At 41.3% G+C, this 26,973-nt stretch overlaps 1 protein-coding gene across 2 annotated transcripts in view; it reads right to left on the minus strand.

Annotated features, from left to right (window-relative positions):
* The window catches only part of FSTL5 (follistatin like 5), a 526,494-nt gene that overhangs the window by 498,415 nt on the left and 1,106 nt on the right, over positions 1–26,973 (minus strand). The gene's annotated exons all lie outside the window — the stretch shown is intronic.

Genomic DNA, 26,973 nt, shown 5'->3' on the forward strand with positions numbered 1-26,973 from the left:
CCAAAAAAAAATCAAGGGGTGACTTAATGACAGTGGGTATGTCTACACTACGAAATTAGGTCGAATTAATAGAAGCCGGTTTTATAGAAATCGGTTGTATACAGCCGATTGTGTGTGTCCCCACATAAAATGCTCTAAGTGCTCTATTCGGCGGACCGCGTCCACGGTACCGAGGCTAGCGTCGACTTCCGGAGCATTGCACTATGGGTAGCTATCCCACAGTTCCCGCAGTCTCCGCCGCCCATTGGAATTCTGAGTTGAGATCCCAATGCCCGATTGATGCAAAACAGTGTTGCGGGGGGTTCTGGGTACATGTCGTCAGGCCCCTCCCCCTCCGTCAGAGCAACGGCAGACAATAGATTCGCGCCTTTTTACCTGGGTCACCTGTGCAGACAACATACCACAGCAAGCATGGAGCCCGCTCAGCTCAGCTCACAGTCACCATATGTCATCTGGGTGCCGGCAAACGTGGGACTGCATTGCTACACAGCAGCAGCAGCTATCTGCCTTTTGGCGGTAGACGGTGCAGCATGACTGGTAGCCTTCATCGGCGATCTGGGTGCTGGCAGCTGTGGGGCTGGCAGCCGTAGGGCTGCATTGCACCAGCCCTTGCCTTTTGCCTTTTGGCAGTAGACGGTTTATTACGACTGGTAACCGTCGTCATCGTACTGCAGTGGCTGTCAATCATGGGCACCTGGGCAGACATGCTCAGTCCTATCGAACTGTCTTGACAATGATGGCATCAGTCGTAGTATGCTATTTTCTGCCAAGCGCCCAGTATTTTCTGCTAAGTACCCAGAAGAGGCCGAGGACGATCTGGGTGCTGGCAGACGTGGGGCTGGCAGACGTGGGACTGCATTGCTACACAGCAGCAGCCCCTTGCCTTTTGGCAGTAGATAGTATATTATGACTGGTATCCATCGTCATCATACTGCAGTGGCTATCAGTCTTAGTACACTAACTGCCAAGCGCCCAGTATTTGCTGCCAAGCACCCAGAAGATGCCGAGGGCTATCAGTCATGCTGCACCGTCGTCTTAAGATGTAAAAAATAGATTTGTTCTGTATTCATTTGCTTCCCCCTCCCTTCGTCAAATCAACGGCCTGCTAAACCCAGGCTTTTGAGTTCAATCTTTGGGGGGGGGCCATTCTGTGTGACAGTTGTTTGTGTTTCTCCCTGATGCACAGCCACCTTTGTTGATTTTAATTCCCTGTACCTGTACGCCATGTCGTCACTCGACCCTCCCTCCCTCCCTCCTTCCTTCCCCTGGTCCGTCAGATACTAGTTTCGCGCCTTTTTTCAGACCAGACGCCATAGCTAGCACTGGGATCATGGAGCCCGCTCAGATCACCGCGGCAATTATGAGCACTATGAACACCACGCGCATTGTCCTGGAGTATATGCAGAGCCAGAACATGCCAAAGCTAAACCAGGACCAGCCGAGGAGGCGATTGCAGCGCGGCAATGAGAGTGATGAGGAAATTGACATGGACATAGACCTCTCACAAGCCACAGGCCCCAGCAATGTGGAAATCATGGTGTTACTGGGGCAGGTTCATGCCGTGGAACGCCAATTCTGGGCCCGGGAAACAAGCACAGACTGGTGGGACCGCATCGTGCTGCAGGTGTGGGACGATTCCCAGTGGCTGCGAAACTTTCGCATGTGTAAGGGCACTTTCATGGAACTTTGTGACTTGCTTTCCCCTGCCCTGAAGCGCCAGAATACCAGGATGAGAGCAGCCCTCACAGTTGAGAAGCGAGTGGCGATAGCCCTCTGGAAGCTTGCAACGCCAGACAGCTACCGGTCAGTCGGGAATCAATTTGGAGTGGGCAAATCTACTGTGGGGGCTGCTGTGATCCAAGTTGCCAGGGCAATGAAAGACCTGGTGATATCAAGGGTAGTGACTCTGGGAAACGTGCAGGCCATAGTGGATGGCTTTGCTGCAATGGGATTCCCAAACTGTGTTGGGGCCATAGACGGAACCCATATCCCTATCTTGGCACCGGAGCACCAAGCCACCGAGTACATAAACCGCAAGGGGTACTTTTCAATGCTGCTGCAAGCCCTGGTGGATCACAAGGGACGTTTCACCAACATCAACGTGGGATGGCCGGGAAAGGTACATGATGCTCGCGTCTTCAGGCACTCTGCTCTGTTTCGAAAGCTGGAGGAAGGGGCTTTCTTCCCGGACCAGAAAATAACCGTTGGGGATGTTGAAATGCCTATCGTGATCCTTGGGGACCCAGCCTACCCCTTAATGCCATGGCTCATGAAGCCGTACACAGGCAGCCTGGACAGGAGTCAGGACCTGTTCAACTACAGGCTGAGCAAGTGCCGAATGGTGGTGGAATGTGCATTTGGACGTTTAAAAGCGCGCTGGCGCAGCTTACTGACTTGCTCAGACCTTAGCGAAAAGAATATCCCCATTGTTATTGCTGATTGCTGTGCGCTCCACAATATCTGTGAGAGTAAGGGAGAGACATTTATGGCGGGGTGGGAGGTTGAGGCAAATCGCCTGGCCGCTGATTACGCGCAGCCAGACACAAGGGCGGTTAGAGGAGCACAGCAGGGCGCGGTGCGCATCAGAGAAGCTTTGAAAACAAGTTTTGTGACTGGCCAGGCTATGGTGTGAAACTTCTGTTTGTTTCTCCTTGATGAACCCTCCGCCCCCCCCCCCCCCATCCGGTTCACTCCACTTCCCTGTAAGCCAACCACCCCACCCTCTCCTCCCCCCTTCGAGCACCGCTTGCAGAGGCAATAAAGTCATTGTTACTTCACATTCATGCATTCTTTATTAATTCATCACACAACTAGGGGGATAATTGCAAAGGTAGCCCGGGATGGGTGGGGGAGGAGGGAAGGCAAAGGACACACTGCAGTTTAAAACTTTAACTTTTATTGAAGGCCAGCCTTCTGATGCTAGGGCAATCATCTGGGGTGGAGTGACTGGGTGGCCGGAGGCCCCCCCACCGTGTTCTTGGGCGTCTGGGTGAGGCGGCTATGGAACTTGGGGAGGAGGGCTGTTGGTTACACAGGGGCTGTAGCGGCGGTCTCTGTTCCTGCTGCCTTTCCTGCAGCTCAACCATACGCTGGAGCATATCAGTTTGATGCTCCAGCAGCTGGAGCATCGACTCTTGCCTTCTGTCTGCAAGCTGACGCTACCTATCTTCTTCAGCCCGCAACTTGCTCTGTTCATCCCGCGATTCAGCATGCCACCTCTCCTCTCGTTCATATTGTGCTTTTCTGTAATCAGTCATTGACTGCCTCCACGCATTCTGCTGTGCTCTGTCAGCGTGGGAGGACATCTGGAGCTCTGTGAACATGTCATCCTGCATCCTACGTTTTCTCTTTCTAATCTTCACTAGCCTCTGTGAAGGAGAAACATTTGCAGCTGGTGGAGGAGAAGGGAGAGGTGGTTAAAAAAAAGACACATTTTAGAGAACAATGGGTACACTCTTTCACGTTAAATTTTGCTGTTCACATTACACAGCACATGTGCTTTCGTTACAAGGTCACATTTTTCCTCTTATATTGAGGGCCTGCCGGTTTGGTGTGAGAGATCACTCACGCAGTGCCAGGCCACAGATTTCAGCTTGCAGGCAGCCATGGTAAGCCACAGTCTTTTGGCTTTTTTAACCTTCTTAACATGTGGGAATGGTTTCAAACAGTAGTGCTCTCATTTCCCATACCAAGCACCCGTTGGGTTGGCCATTTAAAATGGGTTTGCAATGTAAAAGGAGGGGCTGCCGTTTCAGGGTTAACATGCAGCACAAACCCAACTAACTCCCCTCCCCCACACACCCAATTCTCTGGGATGATCACTTCACCCCTCCCCCCCACCGCGTGGCTAACAGCGGGGAATATTTCTGTTCAGCAGAGCAGGAACGGGCACCTCTGAATGTCCCCTTAATAAAATTGCCCCATTTCAACCAGGTGACCGTGAATGATATCACTCTCCTGAGGATAACAAAGAGCGATAAGGAATGGATGTTGTCTGCATGCCAGCAAACACCGGGACCATACGCTGCCATGCTTTGTTATGCAATGATTCCAGACTACGTGCTACTGGCCTGGAGTGGTAAAGTGTCCTACCATGGCGGACGGGATAAGGCAGCCCTCCCCAGAAACCTTTTGCAAAGGCTTTGGGAGTACATCCAGGAGAGTTTTCTGGAGATGTCCCTGGAGGACTTCCGCTCCATCCCCATACACGTTAACAGACTTTTCCAGTAGTTTTCCAGTAATTTGCCAGGGCAAATTAATCATTAATCATTAAACACGCTTGCTTTTAAACCATGTGTAATATTTACAAAGGCACACTCACCAGAGGTCCCCTGTGTGCCCTCAGGGTCTGGGAGCACGCCTTGGGTGAGTTCTGGGGTTACTGGTTCCAGGTCCAGGGTGATAAACATATCCTGGCTGTTGGGGAAACCGGTTTCTCCGCTTCCTTGCGGCTGTGAGCTATCTACATTATCTCCATCCTCATCTTCTTCGTACCCCGAACCCGCTTCCCTGTGTGTTTCTCCAGTGAGGGAGTCATAGCACACGGTTGGGGTAGTGGTTGCTGCACCCCCTAGAATGGCATGCAGCTCCGCGTAGAAGCGGCATGTTTGCGGCTCTGCCCCGGACCTTCCGTTTGCTTCTCTGGCTTTGTGGTAGGCTTGCCTTAGCTCCTTAATTTTCATGCAGCACTGCTGTGCGTCCCTGTTATGGCCTCTGTCCTTCATGGCCTTGGAGACCTTTTCTAATATTTTGCCATTTCGTTTACTGCTTCGGAGTTCAGCTAGCAGTGATTCGTCTCCCCATATTGCGAGCAGATCCCGTACCTCCCGTTCTGTCCATGCTGGAGCTCTTTTGCGATCCTGGGACTCCATCACGGTTACCTGTGCTGATGAGCTCTGTGTGGTCACCTGTGCTCTCCACGCTGAGCAAACAGGAAATGAAATTCAAATATTCGCGGGGCTTTTCCTGTCTACCTGGCCAGTGCATCTGAGTTGAGAGTGCTGTCCAGAGCGGTCACAATGAAGCACTGTGGGATAGCTCCCAGAGGCCAATAACGTCGAATTCCGTCCACACTACCCCAATTCCGACCCCCTAAGGCCAATTTTATCGCTAATCCCCTCGTCGGAGGTGGAGTAAAGAAACCGGTTTAAAGGGCCCTTTAAGTCGAAAGAAAGGGCTTTGTCGTGTGAACGTGTCCAGGCTTAATTCGACTTAACGCTGCTAAAGTCGACCTAAACACGTAGTGTAGACCAGGCCAGTGTTTAAGTACTTTCATAGAGAGTAAATATTGAATACTAAAGGCTTTTTCATCTAGTGGAGAAAGGCATATAAAACACTATGTCTGGAAGTTGAAGCCAGACAATTCAATTTAGAAAGAAGGCTTTTTTTTTTTTTTTAAATAAACAGGAAGGGTGATTAACCATTGGAACAAACTACCAAGGAGGTGGTGGATTCTCCATCTCTTGATGTCTTCACATCAAGACTGGATGCCTTTCTAGAGCACATGTTTAAGTGAAGCAAAAGTTATTGGTTCAATAGAGGGGTAACTTTTTGAAATTCTATGGTCTGTGTTATACAGGAGATCATACTAATGATCTCTTTTGGCCTTAAAATCTGTGACTCAATAGAAACAGGATCAGGCTTTTAGTACTTAACGTTTTCTTGTACTAATGTTGTAATGATCATTCATTTAAATTGTACTTTAACTGATGGACAGTCTCATGTTAATACCAATGCAACTAATCAAGACACATTATGACATCAACATGGTTTTGATGAGTATGTTGTTCTATGGAGATCTAATGGAGAAAAATGATATCAAAACTATATATTGATGAAGACTATGTAGACCAGTGGTTCCCAAACTTTAACAACCTGTGAACCCCTTTCACTAAAATGTCAAGTCTCACGAACCCCCTCCTAAAAATGAATATTTCCAGGGATTTTATCCTTTACCTGAGTATAAATTATAAAAAAGAAGTGATCTTGGAAATATAAAATGTGTTTTTATGACATGCTTATTACACACTATGTATTATTGATTATTATTTATCATTACAGTATTTTTATTACATTATGAAAACGGCAACACTCTTCCAAGATTTCACTTTCATAGCTTGTATCACTTTGAATAAGCCTGTTATAAGACAAGGCTCCTATGTTTCATCAAGGAGTATCAGATGTGAAACAGCATAAAGGTATTTAAGAAGCCAACTCAAAAAGTTCCTCCTACACAAGCATTCAGGTCTTGAGCAGTCCAGGCAAACAACGCATGTTACAACAAAGCTCAAATTAGTTCTTCATAATAATTTTAAAAACAATACTAGCTGCTTATTTATTTTAAAAACAGCAAAAAAAAATCCACCTCCTTTTCCATTTCTTATAAGGAGTTTTGAAGTTTAAATCTCCTCAGTGTGATAGATATGCTTGCTTTGATCTGCTTAGCTCTTGGAAGTCTAGAGGCTCTGGGCTGCTTGCCGGGTGCTGCCCGGGGTCCCTATGGACAGCTCTGTCCGCCATTAGGGAATTTTTTCCCAAGAACCCCCTGTAACACTTCGTGAACCCCCAGGGGTTCACAAACCCCAGTTTGGGAACCACTGATGTAGACTATTCAACAATGTTAACGAAACAATATTACATAATGCTAAATTATCTACCACATGCTGCCAATTGGATGCATTCAAAGAGTAAAAGTCCTACTCAAAATGAGTAAGAATCAGTGGCAGAATCAGTCCCTATAATAAAAAAAATGTTTTGCAATGTGAGTATAGTAAAACTTCAGTACAATAGCTCATATTATCATGGCTAGTTATACTACTCTTTAAAAAAAAATCAAACAAATAATCTAGAAAAATGTTATGATTGTGACCCTCAAAATGTAGTGAAATTTTAAAGTACGGTTGTAAAGCACTGTAAGGGGCAAATCCTTATTCAATCCTTCCTGCAGCAATTGAGTGTGTGTTTTGTAAGAGGAAGACTCTCATAAGAAAGGCAGAATTTGTCCTTTCATGCACACTCCATAGGTCATAGTGTTGAACACAGTGAGAAAAAAAATGTAACCCCATGTACATGACAGCATTTATCAATGTCTATGAAAAAGTTCCTCTCTCAGACAGAGGCTCTGATACCATTTTCCACTCTCTCACTCCAAAAAACGTTCCCATCTCCTTGAGGCATCCTGTCTTCCTATTCTGCTGTGTGTTGGATGTCCCAGTGTTGTTTTGCAGTCCCCGCTTAAGAAAAAAAATCCTAGATATGGAAGATCTGCTTTCTCATTGGGATCACCCTAATGTCACTTCTGACATACTGCTCTCTGAATATTTTTGTCTGGCTCCTCACTATCCCAGAGTCTCTTTGCTCCACTGGGAAAACACAGGACATGAATCACATAGACACGCCTCTGCACAGGAGGAGGAGGAGGAGGAGAAGAAGAGGAGACTGGGCCCTGCCACTCCACTGAATGTGAGCCTTTCAGCAGCTGCAGGCCACCTTTCCCCCTTTCTAACCCAGCCCACAGTTTGAATAATCCATAATAGGATGGAGCATGGAACCCTGTTCCCAAACCAGCCAGCACTACAACCCAGGGGAATCCCATTCCCTCCAACAGCCCAGGGAGACCCACTCCTACAGATGACCCACCTGCTTCAAAAACTAAATAAAATCTGTTTTCCAATCAACTACCCAGCCCTTAATGAGAGGAGACCAGTTTGCCTCCTGATTAACCATGCCCCTGCCAAACACACAGGATGATTTGCTCGCAACCACAATGCTGCCAGCAGAGAACTTGAAGAAATCGATGTGTGTCCTGTGGGAACAGTGAGAAGTGATTTGGGGCAGAAGCTTAGGTGAGGAGAGAAAAGTTAGAGGGTTAATATTTTAACCAGCAAATGCCATATTCTGTTAGCTAAACAAGTCTTGAAGGAGTCCCTTATTAAAACAAATATCAGTTTATCACTGCCATATTTCAAGACAGTGGGAGGACACCATTAAAAAAAATAAAACAGAGGATGGATTATTGTTGAAGGCTTCATGGAAGAATTGTATTTTCTGAAAAGTTTTAAATAAGAAGGGGAAGATTATTTTTCCAGAAGCTTCTCGTCTGATAGTGGAACTTGTTCCACTCCCCTTTCTCCATATTTGAGCATAAAAGCAGTTATCGCAAAGTTCACTTTGGCATACATGTAATACCTTTTCCCTCTACTTTTAGAAATATTTAACCACTTTTCAGCAAGACAGGGAGTCATGGACATTTCTACTCATGTAGCCATTTTAAAAAAGATACTTTCAATAATCTTCAGTGAAATGCCAGGATATCTATAGCATGTTTGGCGATACACTAGCTACATGTTTCAGGTTGTGTAATGACTGGAATATATTGTAATAGATTGCTCCATAGATATATGAACCAATGTGATCATCCAGTCTGATTTCCTGCACAACACAGGCCATAGCACTACCCTGAATTAATTCCTGCTTCAACTCCAGTGGTTGTAGTTGCACTAGAGCGTATCTTTTAAGGGAAAAAAAGCCATCCAATTTTTATTTAAAAGTTACCAGTGATGGAAAAGTTCAACACAACCCATGATAAGTTGCTATGATGGGTATTTACTGTCACTGCTAAAAATGTGCACCTTATTTCTAGTCTGAATCTGTCTAGCTTCAACTTCCAGCCAATCACTCTGGCTATAACTTTGTCTTCTAGATTGAAGTATCTTCTCTTCCCAAATTTATGTTCTCCACATAGACTGTGATCAAATCAACCATTAAAAAACCTTTTAGTTGGGAAGTTAATAAACTGAGCTCCTTGATACTCTCCCTCTAAGGCATGTTTTCCCATGCCTTTAGTCATTCGTTGGCTCTTCTCTGAACACCCTCCAATTCTTCAATATCCTCCTTGAAATGTGAACACCAGAACTGGACACAGTATACCAATTTCAGTTGCACCAATGCCCAATACAAGAATAATATAACCTCCCTACTCCTACTCAGTAACCCCATATTGATACATCCAAGGATTTCATTAATCCTTTTAGCCACAGGGTTGTGGTGGGAGCTCCCAGTCAGCTGATTATCCACCATGACCCCCATGTTTTCTTCAGAGTAACTACTTTACAGAATAATCCCCCATCCTGTAGAATGGCGTACTGTCATGACCTTATGGGTCTCAAACCTTGGTCCATGGGGTTCCCAGACAACTGACATTTCCCTGATTTCACACAGTGGCTTGCTACCAACCAATTGGGAGGAGAGACCATGAAATCTGAAGCTACATCAGGGAGGCTTCCCTTGGGCCTCGATTGGAGGAACAGCTGGACCTCTGATTGGTCAAGACTTTATATTTAAACCCAATGAGAGGCACAGGAAGTTGTCTGCACCACTGGGTGAATTTCTGGTTGGCTGCTATATTGGCCCCAGCCTTCTTGCCTGATTCTTGAGCCCTGCTTTCTCGCTTTTTCCCTGGTTCCTCCTTTCCTGACCTTTCCCTCATCCTTGCCCCAGGTCTCTGACTTTTTGACTCCAGCTCTGATCCTTGGCTCAATTCCCAACTCCAATCCTTGGCTTGATGCGGACTCCTGCTCTGACCCCAAGTTAGACCATTCAAGACCCAGTCATGACACTTATATTCTTTGTTCCTAGCTGTATATGCTTATATTTGGCCATAATGGAACATCTGCATACACTCAGCTGACCAAGCAATTCAAATTGCTCTGTATTAGTGAGATGCCCTCTTCTTTATTTATCACTCCTTCAATCTTTGCATCATCTGCAAGCTTTATCAGTGAGTTTATGTTTTTGTCAAAGGTATAGATAAAAAATATTAAATAGGGCCAAGAACCAGTCCCTACAGGTCCCCACCAGAAACACATCTGCTCCATGATTCCCTGTTTACAATTAAAATTATCAGTTAGCCAGTTTTAATTCATTTAATGTATTGTGCTGATTTTGTATCATTTTGGTTTCTTAATTAAAATGTTGTGCAGTACCAAGTCAAATCTATTACAGACGTTTTTTTACATCAACAGTATTATTTTTTAATCAACCAAACTTGTAGTCTCATTCAAACCTGATGTGAAGTTAGCTTAACAAGACGTATTTTGCATGACCTCACATTGAGTGGCATTAATTATAATCTCCTCTTTAATTCTCGATTAACCAAGTTCTGAATCTGCAGTTCCATTATTTTTGCTGGGATTGAAGTCAGGGTGAAAGGACTATAATTACTCAAGTCATCCTGTTTACCTTTATTAAATACTGGCACAACAGCAGCTTTATTCAACTCCTCTGGAACTTCCCCAGTGTTCCAGCCCTCCTTAAAAATCAACACTAAGGGTCCCTTTTAAAACTCTTGGATATAAGTTATCCAGATCTGATGATTTAAAGATGTCTAACTTTAGTAGCTGCTGTTTAACATTCTTCTTAGTTACTACTGGGATAGAAAGTATTTCATCATCATCATCTGATATGCAGGCTTGCTTTCCCATCCTGAGATTTAAGTCTGCTGGGCTAAGCAGAGCCTGCTTCAATAAGCCTAGAGAAGCTAGAAGGATAGGCAAGAGTCATGCATTTAGGGTTTCTTTGTTATTTTAACCCATATCTCTAGCTGTGTTCCTGCAGACAAATAACATTTTGTTATTAGAAGACTGAACTGTATCACTGCATACATTTTCTAGTTTCAAACCTCTCAAGAGAGAAGACACCTACAGGGAACCAAGCCAAATTAACCCTGTTGAAGGAGCTTTGGTGAGAAACAGGGACCCAAATCAAGAGTGGCAATCACAGGACTCCCCCTTGACTAAACTGGAGACCCAGACCTATCACAAGGAAAGGTGCACTCATGAGACTACAGAGACTACAAGGTGTAGCATGCTTTTTGGAACATGCAAAAGGGGCTGTCTAAAAAAATCCCTCCATCAAACACAGAGAGACGAAAAACTTATAGGACTTAGCAACAAAGAGGACATGAAAAGAGCAGCCTGGAATAGATAGGGATGGTGGAGCTTTGTTCATGCTCTAAGTGATGTCTGATATTGCAAGAAGGTTTCAGATTCAGATAGGATATGAATATATGCACTAGCTTTTTCCCAGATATAAAACGGAAATATTTAAATAGTTAAGCAAATGACAGACTTTTAGAAGTAAAAGTGAGAAAGAAGTAATGATATATCTGGCAATACTACATGATTGACAACCATTAATAAAAGTGTTGACTGCTGTAGCGGTTATGAAACTCTAGTGCCAGCCTTATTTAAAGACAGAGAAAATTACCAGCTTGCGTCTTTGAAAATCCAGTTGATGTTATGAATATCCCTTTCTCCTTCAGCTTTGCAGATGAATCAGCATTTCTGTAGTGGTGCATCTATACTCTATTGAATGGAATATACTAATTGAAATGAATGAAGCAAGTCCTAGTCCAGTATTTGCTGATACTTTAACACAAGAGTTAGCAAAAGATTCAGATTGAGTGACAAAATGTTTGGTATAATGAAAAGGATAGAACTTGTTCAAATACACTTGGAACTCACTAAACATATAGGAGTTTAAAATATACTAAACCCTGAAAATCTGTGTCCTTGAAAAATTATTTTCCAGTGATGTCTGAAAATGATTTAGATTGTCATCTACATAATTTCCCACATGCAAATACTCTTAGAATGTAGGTTGGCTATCAATAAAGTCTTTCTGAAAGTATGATATTAGACAATGGAATAATTTCCAAACACTTTGGTGGAAACTCATCATTGGAGACATTTAAAACTGGAGAGGAAAAACACACTAAAAAAAATACCTTGGAGAACAATCCTGCAGTAACAGGAATTTACTGCAAGGAGCTGAGCACTATGGCCCCTTAAGGGTAAACAGGATTGTGTTGGTTCTTGGGGCATGCAGGAATGAGTGCCATCTTATTCCCCCTTGTGTCCAGTGAAAGGGAATCTTTTTGTGATAGCTCGGTGTCAGTTCCCTGACACCACCAGTCTCTCAGCACTCTCCTTTGGGCTATGCCAACCCTCACTTCACCTAGTGATATCCCCTGTGATATCCAGCTCCTGACACTGGCTACTCACAGAAATTCCAGATCTTCTCCACCCAAAGGTGCAGCGTACCCCAGTTTTACCATAATTTCCTGCTCCTGTAAACCACAAACCACTTGTGAGCATGTATAATAAAACAAAAGTAGGTTTATTTAAGAAAGAATAAAGATTTAACTAGAAGTGAGAGAAAGTGATGGAAACAACTGGTTACACCACAGAACAAAATCATAAACACTAAACTTGGCCAACAATTAGCAATAGTTATATTTCCTATATAATAAATATATAGTCTATGTATTTATAGACTATATAAATAAGTAACTTCCCCCACAAAGTTCAGTCCACTGCAGAGCTGGCTGGTTTCACCAGAACCAGAATCCAACATTCCTGGAAATCCCTTGCCCCATAATGGACGTCCTTAGTGAATGAATCCTTTCCCTACACTCTGCTGTGGTTAACCTACAAGATGAAATCATAGAACAGCTGATATGGTAATTCAATCAATGAAGTATTGAAGGATAGTAGAATATTTAATACCATTCAACATGGTTTTATGGAAAATAGGTCTTGTCAAACTAAACTTGTTACTGTTTTTTTAGGAGATTTCAAATTTTGTAAAGGTAACTGACCAAATACTCAGATTTATCACTATATCAAATTAATGTAATACATATTAAATAGATTAAAAAGCAATTTCAAAATATAGTTATTAGTGGTGAATCATCATCAAATGGGGATATTTCTAATAGGGTCCTGCAGGGAATCTGTTCTTGGCCTAATGCTATGAAATATCTTTATCATTGTTCTGGGGGGAAATATAAAATTATTGCAGGTAAATTTTGCAGATGACATGAAGAATGATAGAGTGGTAAATACATTTAAAAAAAAGAACAATTCAGTTTTTCAGAGTGATCTGGATCATTGGTAAGCTGGGTGCAATCGACCATTTTCATGCAACCCAAAGCAAAGTCATTCATACAAAGCATGTAGGTCAAACTTACATGACAGAGTACTGTATTTTGGAAAAGTGTGACAGTAAAAAGGACATTGGGGGTCGTGGTGAATAATCAAGTGAACCTTTTCTCCCAATGAGATTCTATGACTAAAAGGGTAATATATTTTTTTCATGCAGGGGAATGTCAAGTAGGAGTCAGGGGAGGGGGTGATGTTACTTCTACATGCACTATGAGAGACCATTTCTGAAATAGTGTGTCAGTTTCTCGCATCCACATTCAAAGAGAAGGTTAACAGGTGACTTGATCATAGTCAAGGTACCTACATAGCAAGAAGATTTCTGATACTAGAGGGCTTCAGAAGACAAAGACATAACAAGCGACAATGTCTGGAAGTTGAGGGTAGACAGAGTCCAATGGGAAATAAGACTAAAAAATTAATAATTAAGGTAACTGACCAGTGAAACAAGAAGATGATTCATTCTCCATCACTTGAAATCTTTAAATCTAGACAATGTCTTCTAACAGATATGCTCTACTTAAACCATACATTATGGGCTTGATATAGGAATTACTGTAAAACTCTGTGCCCTGTGTTATTCAGTAGATCAGACTACATGATAATAATGTCCCTTTGTCTTTTATTAAAAAAATAAATCTACAAATACAGTATTTCTAAACACTGGAAAATAGTTCAAATAAGAATATACAGTAGTTTGCCGCCACCTTTTCTGTTGCCTCCATATCATATGGTATACTGTTGTAATTTCCAAGAAATTCCATGACAGTAGTGCTTCACAGATTGTACATTGAATATTGAAATCTAGCTCCCTATGATAAAATAAAAGAATGATCAAGGAGGTGCCCTAATGTCATGATGCAGTTTGGTAACGCATTCTGACATCCAATAAAAAAATTATAAAAAATGGTAATCTATTATAGAGGGAAGAGGGGAAGCAGCAAATATACAGTCTATGAATAAAAGGCAAGAAATCAGCAGGTTAAAAAGTCATGAAGCTACAGTAAGAATTGAGAAGTTATTTATATTTGCTAAAAGTTATATAAATAAGACCTTTTCAGTTTCCATGTGACAGTCCCGCTAATGCACCTATTAAGTAAGTGGAGCACAGGATCCTCCAGAGACCCTTTTTTTGGCTTCGAAACACATATCTGCAAATGAAAATAATCTTTTGAAAATAATCTGCCTTCTTTTTCTTCGGGGAATTTAGGCTAAATCAACCAGGAAGAAATGGGAGTTAAGACTCTTGAGACCTTTTCCTGGTGTTAAAAGGGAAGCCAATTTTCTGTGAAAAGTCATTTGTTTTTCCAGTAAAGAGAAAACAGGAGAGAAAGACACTTAAAAGCTTAAAAATAAATCAGTAAAATAAATGCATGAATTAAAAATGGGATCAGATCTAAATTCTGAATTAAATTCCACACAAATGCTTTGCCTGAACCCCATAGGCTGGTACAAACACAATAACTTCTACAGGTCACCTTCTTCTTTTTTTTTTTTTTTTTTAAAACAATGCTGCTCCATACCAGCATTATTTGTATCCCAGTGATAGTATATTACTGTACACGTATACAGTATGCTGGTGTTTCAAAATCTAATATTTAGAGTATATATTTCCTCTGATTTATACTACAGTAGTTTGCTAATTGGAATCAGAATAGAAATTTTAATAATTCGATTAATTTAAAACAGTGGAACTGGGGTCCATGCCAGTTTGTCAACACACCACTATTAACAATTAGATTGACTTCATTTTCCTGCTAAGATTACATATCATTCTATAAGACTTTCATATTAATTTTGAATTTTATATTTTACATATTAATTGAATAAAATTGTAATGTATGCTCTGGAACTATCATTCTCACTCATATGATCCAAGTGATAATGTGTGCAGATCACACCTCACCAACACACTGTAATTCACTTAACCCATGTATGTACTTTGCCCAAGCGCTGCCCAAACTCTCACACCCTGGAAGGGGGATGAAGGAATTACATGAACACTGAAGTCAGAACAAAGGATGTACAAATCCATTTTTTTCATTGGAATGCCCTGCCCTCTCCTTCCTAGTTAGCAATATGGGGCGGGCAGGGTGGTCAGGCCTCCGAACACTTGCTTATGACCCCCAGGTACAGAAGCCATGATTTACAGGGTAATTACATGAGCTCCCCAGAACATGGACTATACATGAGTCATTCATGGTTGGAAGTATGGCATGTGACAAAGAAGCAATGCTGCTAACCAAGTTCTAGGTGATGCCCCTGATATCTGCATGCAGAAAGGGCCCTGTGAATATAGATCTCATCCATCCAATGAAGAATAGGGGGAGGTCAACCACCTCCAGTGTCAGAATTCACATGGGTGGAGAGGACAGTGGATGGTGCTAAAACTTCTACCTCTCTCTTCATTGACTCCAGAGAATTTCCCAAGTGAAGGTAGTACAGCCAGATGCTGCCAGCGGCCAACAGTAGGAGCCAGCACAGGGCCTCTGCATCTATAATCCTGGCCTTTTGCAGAATGTAGTGTTTCTGGCCAGAACTACTGCTTCTTACACAGCGTATATTAGTGGGTGGGAGAAACAATGTGCAGCAGACTTTGTAAGGGAAACCTCAGTTTCCTTCCCCAAAACACTCCTTCCAAGGGTTTTCCATGGGAGGGAATGTCCTTGATTTCCAACTAATATCAGCTACCATATGGTTATAATAGCACTTTATAAATAGGTCATGTCCTGAAAATACTAATGGACATAGGAAAGAAATAATATATTAGATTGTCAAATTTTATTCATGTATATCTGGAAGAAAACATTAAATATTGTTACTGTTTACAAGACTACAGGACTACAGTTAAAAACAAAAAACAAAAAACAAAAAAAACAAGCTGCCATGTATTTTAGGGGAAACCTGAAATTTATAACTCAATCCCTGGACATATTAAAAGGGCAATGGGTACAGAATATAAGATCCTTCAGGAATAAAAGAATTCTCACATTTTTACTAGTGAAAGCAGCACTGTACTCAGTCTCCAGCATTCACTGCTACATTTTACAGCAATAGAAAGCCTTTTTTCCAGGGCAGAGAGGATTTAAGGGGATGAAATCATATGAATTCTCAAAGCCTTCACGCAGGCAGGACTTCTAGATAAACACTGTGAACTTTTAAACTTGCGATTGTTTGGAGCCTTGATAATCTGGGTTTTGCCTGCTTGTCCCCTCTCTGTATCTCTGAGTAGCATTATTTTGCATATAATCTTTCCTGGATAAAATGTCCCAAATGAGCATGTGATTGTAACCTTAAAAAACATAACTAGCATACACAATACATATATCACTGAAATGAACATCTGTATAAAGCCTCCCATTTACAGATATACATTATACAACATGCTAACTACTTTACGTTTCATAATTTTTAATGGAAATAATGTTTTATCCCAATTTATTATATTATTATATTACTTGGAATGCACCTGTTTCTGTCTACAAAATTTTATTTTTCTATTTCCCTTCTTTGTTTCCCCTTAAAGTACAGATTTTTCATAGGAAGGTAAAAATGGAAATATGGTGGTAAGAAGCATCTAAGTTTGTAAAGGCACTGAAAGTGTTAAGATCAGCTTAGAATGCATTTTGCTCGTATTTCATTTGACCAAATATGACTTTTTGTGCTTTGACTTATATTCACTTAAATCTATCTTTGTAGTTAATAAATTTGTTTGTTTATTCTACCTGAAGCAGTGCGTTTGGTTTGAAGCGTGTCAAAGACTCTCCTTGGGATAACAAGCCTGATACATATAATTTATAAATGTCTTTTGTTAAATTGACAAACTCATATAAGCTTGCAGCGTCCAACAGGCATAACTGGACATTGAAAGATGGAGGTTTCTAGGGTTGTGTATGGGACCAGAGATATTGGCTAGTGTCATTCGGTTGCACAATCAAAGGAGCAGTTTACATGCTAAAGGCTGTGCGTGAACAGCCAAGGAGTGGGAGTTCTCACAGCAGAGCAGGGTAAGGCTGGCTCCCAAAGTTGAGGATTGGAGTGACCTAGCAGATCACCGGTCCAGATCACACCAGGGGAATGTCACAGTGGCGCGGTGAGCAGATTGTAAGTGCAGTTTGTTATTCCAAGTGGAGTTCACACTTTAAGCACTGATATTTGTGATGTTAAGTGAGTCTTAAGTGCAGTGGCTAAGAACAGTCAGGAGGAGGTCACAGTTTTGTTATTTTCTGTTTGTTTATTTTGGGTGAGGGAAATAAGCACAAGAAAGCAGAAAAATGACTACCAGTGAGGCATCTACAAAACTAGAGCTGTCCAGCCTGGAAGTGTCAGAGAAGGAAAAGGACGGTGAATTTCAAATGTGGCAGGCAGAAATGAGGCTCAAAGAAGAGGAGGTTGCACACAGAAGGGCTATGGGAGAAAAAGAGAGAGAGAGAAAGAGAGAGAAGAAAGAGAAAGAGAGAAAACACCAGCTGTACCTGCTAGAGAAGCAGAACCAGAGGCCCCTGGCCACGACTCCTATCACTCCAAAAATTCACAAATGGGAACACTTCTGTCCTACATACAGTGAAGAGGACAATATTGCTGAACATCTGACCACCTTCGAAAGGCTGTGTGTAATACATGAAATCCCTGATAAGAGAGTTCCTTCCCCGATTGCAAAATTAACTGATAAGGCTTGAAATGTATTCAATCGAATGTCTTTTGAAGATGCTTTAGACTACTGTACATTTAAAAATACTGTTTTGCAAAGTTTTCAGATTACCCCAGAAACATACAGAATTAAATTTAGGAATTTTAAAAGGGATATTGGTATGAGTAATGGGTGAGGGGTAACGAGGTGGCAAGTTTTGAGGGAATGTTGGATCTTGTTGCTCAAGAGCATTTCCTAAGCATATGTAAGGCTGATGTAAAGCAGTGTCTATGGGACAAAGATGTAAAGACTGTGGATGAGATGGCTTTTTTAGCTGATGCCGTCTATTAAGTGTCAGGTGTCTATTGAGGGTAGAAAGAGGGGCTTAAAACTGGTGGGAAGGGAGGATCCCATTTTGCCCCTGGGAAGAGAGAAGGGGGTTGGAAGCCTAAACATTCTCTTACCCAAAAACATTCCTCTACTGGTAACTCCTATCCCAAATCTTCTGTAAAAGCAGAAAAGCCCATAAGGTGCTATCAGTGTAATTCCACTGATCACCTGAGGAATAAATGCCCTGAACTGGGAGGAAGCAGGCAACCAATAGCTCATGTTAGCTCTGCTATCCTCAATACAGAAACCCTCCAAGCAATTGAAATCTATCATATTGGTTTTGTGAGGTTAGCCTCTGCAGAACCAGATACGGAGCATGTTAAGGCTGTCCAAATTGATGGCAGGGAATACTTGAGGCGGAGGGATACAGGGACCCAGATCTCTCTGGTTAAGCAGAATGTGGTCCCAAAGGCCAGTATGCTATCTGGCCAAATGGCAGAGATTGTGGGGGTGGGTGAAAGCAGATTCCTCATACCATTAGCTAAAATCCATGTGGTGTGGGAAGATTTTGGAAACGTTTTGACTGTGGGGTAATGAAACACCTCTTAGTCGACCTGCTTCTTGGTAATGATTTTTTCCGTGCAGCTCAGGTTAAAGTATTTGCCTGCAGCAGGAGGGAGTTTTATGCTGGGACGCCGAAGGGGAAAGGGAAGGGGAAGGTCTCAGGAACTGCTGAGAGAATGGGAGAGAGTCTCCTTGATTCTTCTGCAACAGGGTGAAGCCACATGCTTCCAGGGGGGAGTGTGGTTGAGACCAACTCCTGCATTGCAACTGGAGGCAACACTACATCAGGAAGGGATGGGGGTGTAATGCCTGCCAGGGAGAGAACTGTCCAGGTTGTTAGCTGCCAGCAGGTCACAGCTGAACCAGAGATAAACCCAGCTCTAGGGAGCATAGAGAAATGTGTCCCAGAGGAGAGCCCAGAGAAGGGGCAGGGAATCTCAGAAACCATTGATGTGGGTGAGGATTCCTGTGACTCTGTAACACAGAGAAGCAGTGTGTTTCCAAGTATGGGAGGAGCTGAGACTAGCTCCTTTCCAGCAGAAGGCAACATGCCCTCAGGCGCAGGAGAGGTGTTGTCAGTGATTAAGGAAACTGTCCCAGTTGTTAGCTGGCAGAGTTTTACAGATGAACAAGGGATGGAACCTTTCCTAGGGAGCACAGAGAAATGTGTCTTAGGAGGGGGCCCAGAGGAGGAAACTAGGGAAGGAATAGTGGGGGTACAGGAATGTTTCCTCATTAGTCATTTGGGACAGAATGCCCAGGACACTAGGAGGATGGCTGGGTCAGCATCTGTGCACCCAGGCACTCAGCCTGTGACCCCAGGAGGGGAGCAGTCACAACAGCTGACTTCTCAGGGACAGAGAAAGAGGTGATGGAGGGTACCCCAATCCAGGTCCCGGTTTTTCAGGATGCTGTTTCTGATAAGTTTTTGGAAAGTAACTGTGTCTCTTTACATCAAGATGCAGCTCCCACACCTGTGGCAACACAAGAGTTGAGACCAGGAAATTGCCAGGTGGTAGTTTGTGAGAACACAAAGACCCAACTGACAAAGGGGGTGTTTTCTCCCAGGCTGGTGAGAGATAGGGAGCAATAATGGAAAAGCTGCATCTGATCAAAGGGTAAACACACCTAGCCCACAGAGCACAGATCACAGCCTCCTAGGGGGCAGGGAAGGACTCACTGCTGAGAGGGGGAAACACCGGGTAATCCCTAAAGGGGAACTGGATTTTCTATATATGTACAGTCCTGGGGTTGGGAGACCGCTCCTCAAAGGGCCAGCCAATGTGCAGGATCCCCCTGAACACCTATCTTGCCAGACCCTGAGGCACCAAAATTCCAGAAATATGATTAAATTAAGAGCCCACACAGAGGAGAACACTGGAGGGAAAGAAAAGCCAGTGACGGGTTACATGGGAGAAAGTCAAAGGACACCATGGGTAATGAACAAACTAACCTCAAACTACACTATCTGAACAGAGGGTGTGGTATCATAAAGATACTTTTAAATGCACATCTGTGATAAAAATTTTGGTATTCATGTTACATTTTGGGAATAAGAATTTTGACACGGATGTTAACCCTTATAATAATGCTACTTTTCAATTAATACCTGTAAACAGGTTTAAAGCTTATCACAGCAGAGAAACCATAAAAAACCTGGTTTGCTGTGTGTGAATGGGGAAACTGAGGCACACCATCTCATGGCCTTAATGGCTGAATGCCGAGAGGACTATAACACAAACTGCCTTTGAGATAGTCCGTGACTAATGCTCTTGCAGTAAACCAAGGGGGGAGGTGTAACATTCTGTACCTCGGGGGAACATCCTACATCCCATGTTCATCCTTATACTATGATTGTGTGGTATCCAATGCAAAGTTTGTCATGTCGGGTGTCTTCGGAAGGCTCATGATGCACTGAGCATTGCTGTTATAGTAATGTTATAGGTTGTGATTTCATGTATATCGTTATGAGGCTGAAAATGTGTTCTTGTGGCAAGTGAGTAAGGCTGGCTTCCAGAGTTGAGGATTGGAGCAACCTAGCAAATCACCTGTCCTACTAACACCAGGGGAACATCAATATTCTGACTTGTAGAAATAGCTGATAAAACATCAAATGTTGTGGATTGTCTTACAGCTCTCACACTGGTGTACGTTATTTTTATTTATTTTTAAGAAGGGGGTGTTTATATGACAACAGATAGGTCAGGTATATTTTTTAGTTGTCCTCTCTCTTTTCAGATCAATAACTAAACACAATACTCAATACCATGCCCATTCCAGCATCATGATTGAGCAGTTTTATAGAATTCTCAAGAATTAGCAGCTTAAATACACATTGCAGCATGGAGGAGAGGAGATGCATATCTTATACAAGCATAACTGAGATATAGCTCTGCTATACATATAGTAGTACAGGGCACATTCGATATTTCTTAGCCATGGGCAAGGAGCCACAGCTGCTTCTCAGGATTCTATTCAGTTGGTTTTCTGAAATCCACAGAATATGCTTGTTCACTGAAATTACTTTTACTCTCTGCGTTCACTGCCACAGCCATGCATATTGTCAGCAGAAAATTCACTAGGGTGCTAAAAACAATTTCTAATGATTTCAGAAGTGAGACTTAATATTAATAAATGATCTACAACAGCTCATCAGCAGTGCAAGACAACTTCCAAATGGAAAGGCCCTTACAAATTTATTCAGTGTTTTGCTTATGGAGAACCAAGAGAAACTTGCAAAACACTAAACCCAAATAACATTCAGACATAGCTTAACATGCAGACATCCCCCTCAATAACCACAGCAAAATATTCTGTGGAGTTTGATATAAAAAGACAACCTGGAGTAAAATGTTTAGAAATGCTCGCTCGTCACTGATTTTACTAAATGCTTCTATTGATGTGAATGGACGTTTTACCATTGACGGAGTGGCAGCAGTTAGGCCAGAGCGGAGTTCTTTTGAAAATTCTACCAGTAATCTCCTCCAGATTCTAGAACTTCTTATTCATCTTTCTGAAGTATTACACCAATGAAATTCCTCTTATACCTAAACCCTCTGTTCTACCTGCTGTTCTGTTTTCGTGACCACAATGAAAGATAGGACAAGGATTTTGTTCATTTTCTTTTTCTTTTCTTGCAAGGCATAATTTTGACAATGTTCTTTTGAATAAAACCAGTGATGATAAACCACTTAAGCAAGACCAGACAACTAATAGTACTGCACAATTAAAATATAAATATGGATCACTGTTCTAAAATTAATGGTGGAAAATCTTACTTAAGGAAACATGCTCTTTAAGAAGCCCCAGTTTGGACCACAGAGATATGATACTGAGCAGTGGTTAAAATTCTGTGATCAGATATAATAGGCTATTGCTGAGCCAAAGTGACATAATCACAAGAACATTTTCTTGATAACTGGAAATACCCCAGTTGTCCAGTGGTCCATTAGTTTAAGTCTAATTCATACAGTCAAACATTTGAACTTAATTTACATGATATTATGGTAATGCCTGAACTATTGTCAGTTTACATGCACAGAGTTGACAAGTTACAGATAATTGAATTTTATTCCCTTAGAAAATTTCCAGAAGGCAGGATGAGACATACTGCTTGGACGCCAGCTGGTCATTTTATATACTGGGTATTAAAAATACCATAAATGAAACTTTTAATACTTTCAATTAAAAATTGATGAAATTAGACTTCCTCTCATAAAATCATTTTCTTGTATGGACCCTTCACATTTTGAGATCTTTTTACTGAAATACTATAAAGTGAATTGGGTAATGGGGAAGAAATTTCTGGTAATTCCTAATGATAAAGTGAAACCTATCAAAATAACATTAAACATTTTTTTCTATTAACATATAATAATATGTAATGGTATTGTCATGAGAAAGTGTAAATGAGGAAATGGTAGTTCCAATGTCATTGTATCCAAATATTCATTAACTACCAGTGTGATCACCCACACCCGTAGACTGTACTGGGGTTGGCCAGGAACATTGCAGCCCAGGTCCAGAACTGAGGTATCTAAGTACTCAGACTTGTATTGCCACATCTTTCTGTATAAAGTTAGCCAAAAATGAAAGATTAGATATTGAAAGCTAGTTTGCAAGATTGTCAATGTCAAGTGATGCAAAAGACAGCACAGCTGTCTCCTTAAGAAAGTCTTGTACATATTGGGAAGTGTTAACAGTCTTCGTCAATGATGAGACTAGTTGTTCCCTGCTGGCCTGCATCAGTCATAAGGGAATACGTTCTCTACAGTCATGGCATATTTTTTTTTTAATAATCTGTATGTTCCAATCAGTCTGAATCATCTGTTGTCAAAACATCTTTCATCTTATTTCATCTATTGCGGGTCATTTGTAAACCGAGGTGATCTATGAAAATGAAGCTGGAGAACAGAGACTACCCTTTTGATGGCTGAAGATAAAAGAGATAAAGATAAAAATCTTTTGGGAGAATAATATAGACTCTAATGGCCCTCTGAAAGAGCTCCGATTCCCTTGACCAGTAAGGGCAGACCATCAACACAAGTCCCTCACCCCAGCAAGGTAAGTCTGTCCCAACCTCTAAACTGAGGAAGGCAATGAACAGACCATGACAAATTCAAAAGTGCTAACTACCTAACCTACAATCCCAATCCAGAAACTAAATTTAGAGTGTGGCAAATTATGTGAAATGAGACAGTTATTACCTGTGATAGTTCCATGGTCATTATATTAGTTAAGAAATCTTGAGCTGATTCAAAAGAGGTCATGAGATGGCTGTTAAGGCACAAAGCATTAGCAGCCACAGAGGCTCCAATGCCACTGTGGTGAGGAAACCCATAAACTCATGCAGGGACTTCCCTGTCTAGCAAGCGACTGGTACAGCAGAACCAGTCTCAGTTTAACTCCATCTCATGACTCCCACACAAGATAGATACACTGTATTCTATCCAGTTATGGTGTAGGGCACCTCTTGAATTGCAGATTGGATACAAAAAGCACAGCCATATCACCTCCTCACTGATTCCTCCTTAATTCAGGCTGAGTTGAATGCCTGCCCAGAATCAACTGCACCAAAAGCAGTCTAGCAGTATCACCCAACAAGCTTTCAGTGATGCAATACAAACCATTTGCATGAAATCATGGACATCTGAAACTTTATTAACCATTGATCATGCACTTAGCATCACGAACCTAAAACCGGCATCTTTGTTTAGCAACACCACACTGAGAGTTAATGACAAGCAATACCAGTGGGATTAATATTAAACCTCTCAGTTCTGGTTACACTGTAGACACGATTTCTTTCTGCCTTGTCTTCCTCTGTCTGCTACCACAGAGATCAACGAACCCAAGTACTCACCATCAATCTCTCCCCCCCAGGCCTCTCTAACCCTGGTTAGAGTAGCATGGCTAGAGAGAAAGAGAAACAGTTTGGAACCAAGTGGCGTGTTTGTTTGCTTGCTTATAAGATAGAAAGGTTCTCTGGGGCAGGAGGAAAAGGCAAATGGAAGAACGGCTGTGGGAAGTCACATGATGTTTCTAGGAAAGCTGACAGTGACCCACTTCTGAACTATGTCTTCACGGTGAGAAAAACAGTGGTGATTTAGTTTCCTGTTCCACTATTTCCACAGTACTATAGGATTTACACGGGGAAGCTAGAGTTTGGTACGTATTAGATGTCTATATTTGTTTTCCTGGGTGATGTGGTTTCAGTTGGCTAATTTGCATGGCATTTCTAGAGAATTCATACACTGAGCATTAGCTAGTGATATCTGAAGAACCTATTGATTTAATTTAGAATAGACTTTACTACTCAGCATATTAAATCAGTGGATTAGGGAATCCTCTCTCTTTTTTATTATCTTTAGCAAGGGTGTTGCTGACTTCAGTGGCAACTATATCTTTCCCTGGTAACATTCTTGGCAGCTCTTTTGTGTTTGTGTGTGTATCATTGTGACATTTTAATTGTCAGTGATCTCCCTTCAGAACTCAATAGGCTAAATTCCATCCACACAAACCCACTAATATCAGAATTTGGCCATGTATACTGTAAATTATTTATATATATATACAAAAATAAAAGATGGTTTAAATTAACCTCAGAGTTTCCTGAGTTTTCCTATACCTACTTGCAACTCTGCAAAAAAGAAACAAAAAATTCTGCACCAAAGTGGTATATAATTCATTTTTAAATATAAACGCACAAAACCTCTGTGAATATCTAAACTTCCTAACTATAGAAACACTGTAAACAATAACTACCTCCTCAAGCTGATAAGTTAATCATTTCAAGTTAACTAAGAAGAAATGGGATACTTGTGTTTTCACCTGACAGTTGAAACTACTCTGACTGTACTGTAATAATTGGTCAAGCTTCCCAGCACTGCAGCAACAGTGAATCCTCATTTGTTTTCACTTTATGCAGCCATAAACCATTCAGAAATGTTACTTACTCAATAGCAAGTAACACCATGCTGTACTTGTGATCATCTTTCACCTGCAATAAGCAATCTTACCTAACTGAATCTATTTATTTAAACATTTGAAATATAAAATGCTTTTTGGGAGCAGAAAAAGGCTCAGATTCTCATGGTACATATCCGATATAAAATATGATTATTTGTTAAATACATTGAATACATATCAGTGCCAGAACTGATTACAAAAAAACTGACTTTAGAACATGTTTTGTATCTTTTTGTTTTATACTAATACTGATCATTTTATCATCTAGAAACATTTTCCAGAAAATAATAAACACACAGATTTTGTTGGTTAGATATCAGAAGACATTTTAGTTCTCAGTTTCATCTACTTTTCTTCCACTTTTCCTATGTTCTCTTCACTTTTATCACTCACTTTTTTCTCTTTTTAAAACTTTAATTTTATCTTTTTCAAAGAAATAAAAATACAAGATATGCTAACAGAATGTGCCATCACTTCTGCAGTAAAACATAACATTCCAGTCCCCCTACTTCTTAACAGTTATTTTCAAGGACAGTGGACATGATTCTGATTCCCTTGAACTAGTGTAACTCAGGAATTACTCCACTAAAGTAAATCAGAAGTTAATAATTCCCATCATTAAAATTGGTCAGGAAATTTTTTACAAAGTAATTCCCCCCCCCCCCCCCGGAAAATGCCAATTTGTCAAAATCAAAACTTTTAATGAGAATGTACTAATTTTAATGAAACTTTGGTCAGAAAAGTTTCCCAAGTCCAGGATAGAATTGTGGTCAACACCAGAAAGAAAGAGAACGACACCCCAGAATAGCCAACAGCCTGGTGGCTAGGGCATTCACTTGAAATGTGGAAGATTCAGAATCAAGTCTCTGATCTAAATCAGGAAGATTCTTCCATATCACAGTGGGTAACCTAACCACCAGGCTATTCTGGGATCTCTTTCTCTGGGTGTTTATTGAAAAAACTTTTAAAAGTCTTGGTTTCATACCAATGTAGAATGGGAAAATTTTTGAAATCTTGTAAATTTTCATGGGACAGGAAAACCATTTCCTGACCAGCTCTACCCATCATTGATTGCACTCTGTAAGCAGGGCCCTTTACCAACCTGCAGTATAAAAAAGGCCACACTTTAAAATCCAAACTCACCTAATTCTAGGGGTTTCGTTTTACAACAATAAAGTAATGAACACCAGCTCACACTTTCTACTAGGTTTGACTGTTCAGAGGATTTTTTCCCCTTAGGAATGTTCAGTCCACAGTCTACATCTTTCTTCTCTCTGAGAGAGAATCCCACTTCCTTTATAGACAGATGGTGATGACAAGACATCTCAGTGAGTCAACAGGACTCATTTAAACCTTTCCCAGAAGTACCAACACTAGAGGGAGGGTGTTTCAGGAAAACACTGCCAGCCTGATACATTCTCACAACTAATTGCAAACAAAAATTTATGATTATAATATCAGAGGCCTTTTAATAGAATTGACTAAATAAAATAAAGCAATGATGGTTTAGAGATGAGAGACAAAAAATAATCCTCTATTTTTATCTATGTTAATCTCCACAAACTATTCTTGTAATCTGCATCATATTCTGTTTCAAACATAAAACTGCTATCTAAGAATTACTCCACCAACAACACTACAAACAGACTAACAGTAACCTAAGACGTATTAACTAGAGACCACATAAATCTAAAAAATGTATTCTTAGTTTTTTTTTTATCTCCTGCTTCTGTCTCTATCTCTGCTCTCATCTCCTTTCTTCCTCTTTTTTCTTTTCCACCTAAACTGTCTGTATTTCCAGGGTTGTTTTTGTGGTCACCCTTCCTGTCTGTTTTCATTTCCTCCTCGTTTCAGTCTATTGTTTTCTCATTTTTCTTTCTTCTCCTTGCTACTATGCTAGAGTACACTGCTCTGAAATTGCATAAATGGAATTGAATTAACAGGTAAAGTCTAAGACCCTGATCCTGCCAAGTAGTCCAC

The sequence above is a fragment of the Emys orbicularis genome, chromosome 5, assembly GCF_028017835.1.
Source record: "Emys orbicularis isolate rEmyOrb1 chromosome 5, rEmyOrb1.hap1, whole genome shotgun sequence".
NCBI classification, from domain to species: Eukaryota; Metazoa; Chordata; order Testudines; family Emydidae; genus Emys; species Emys orbicularis.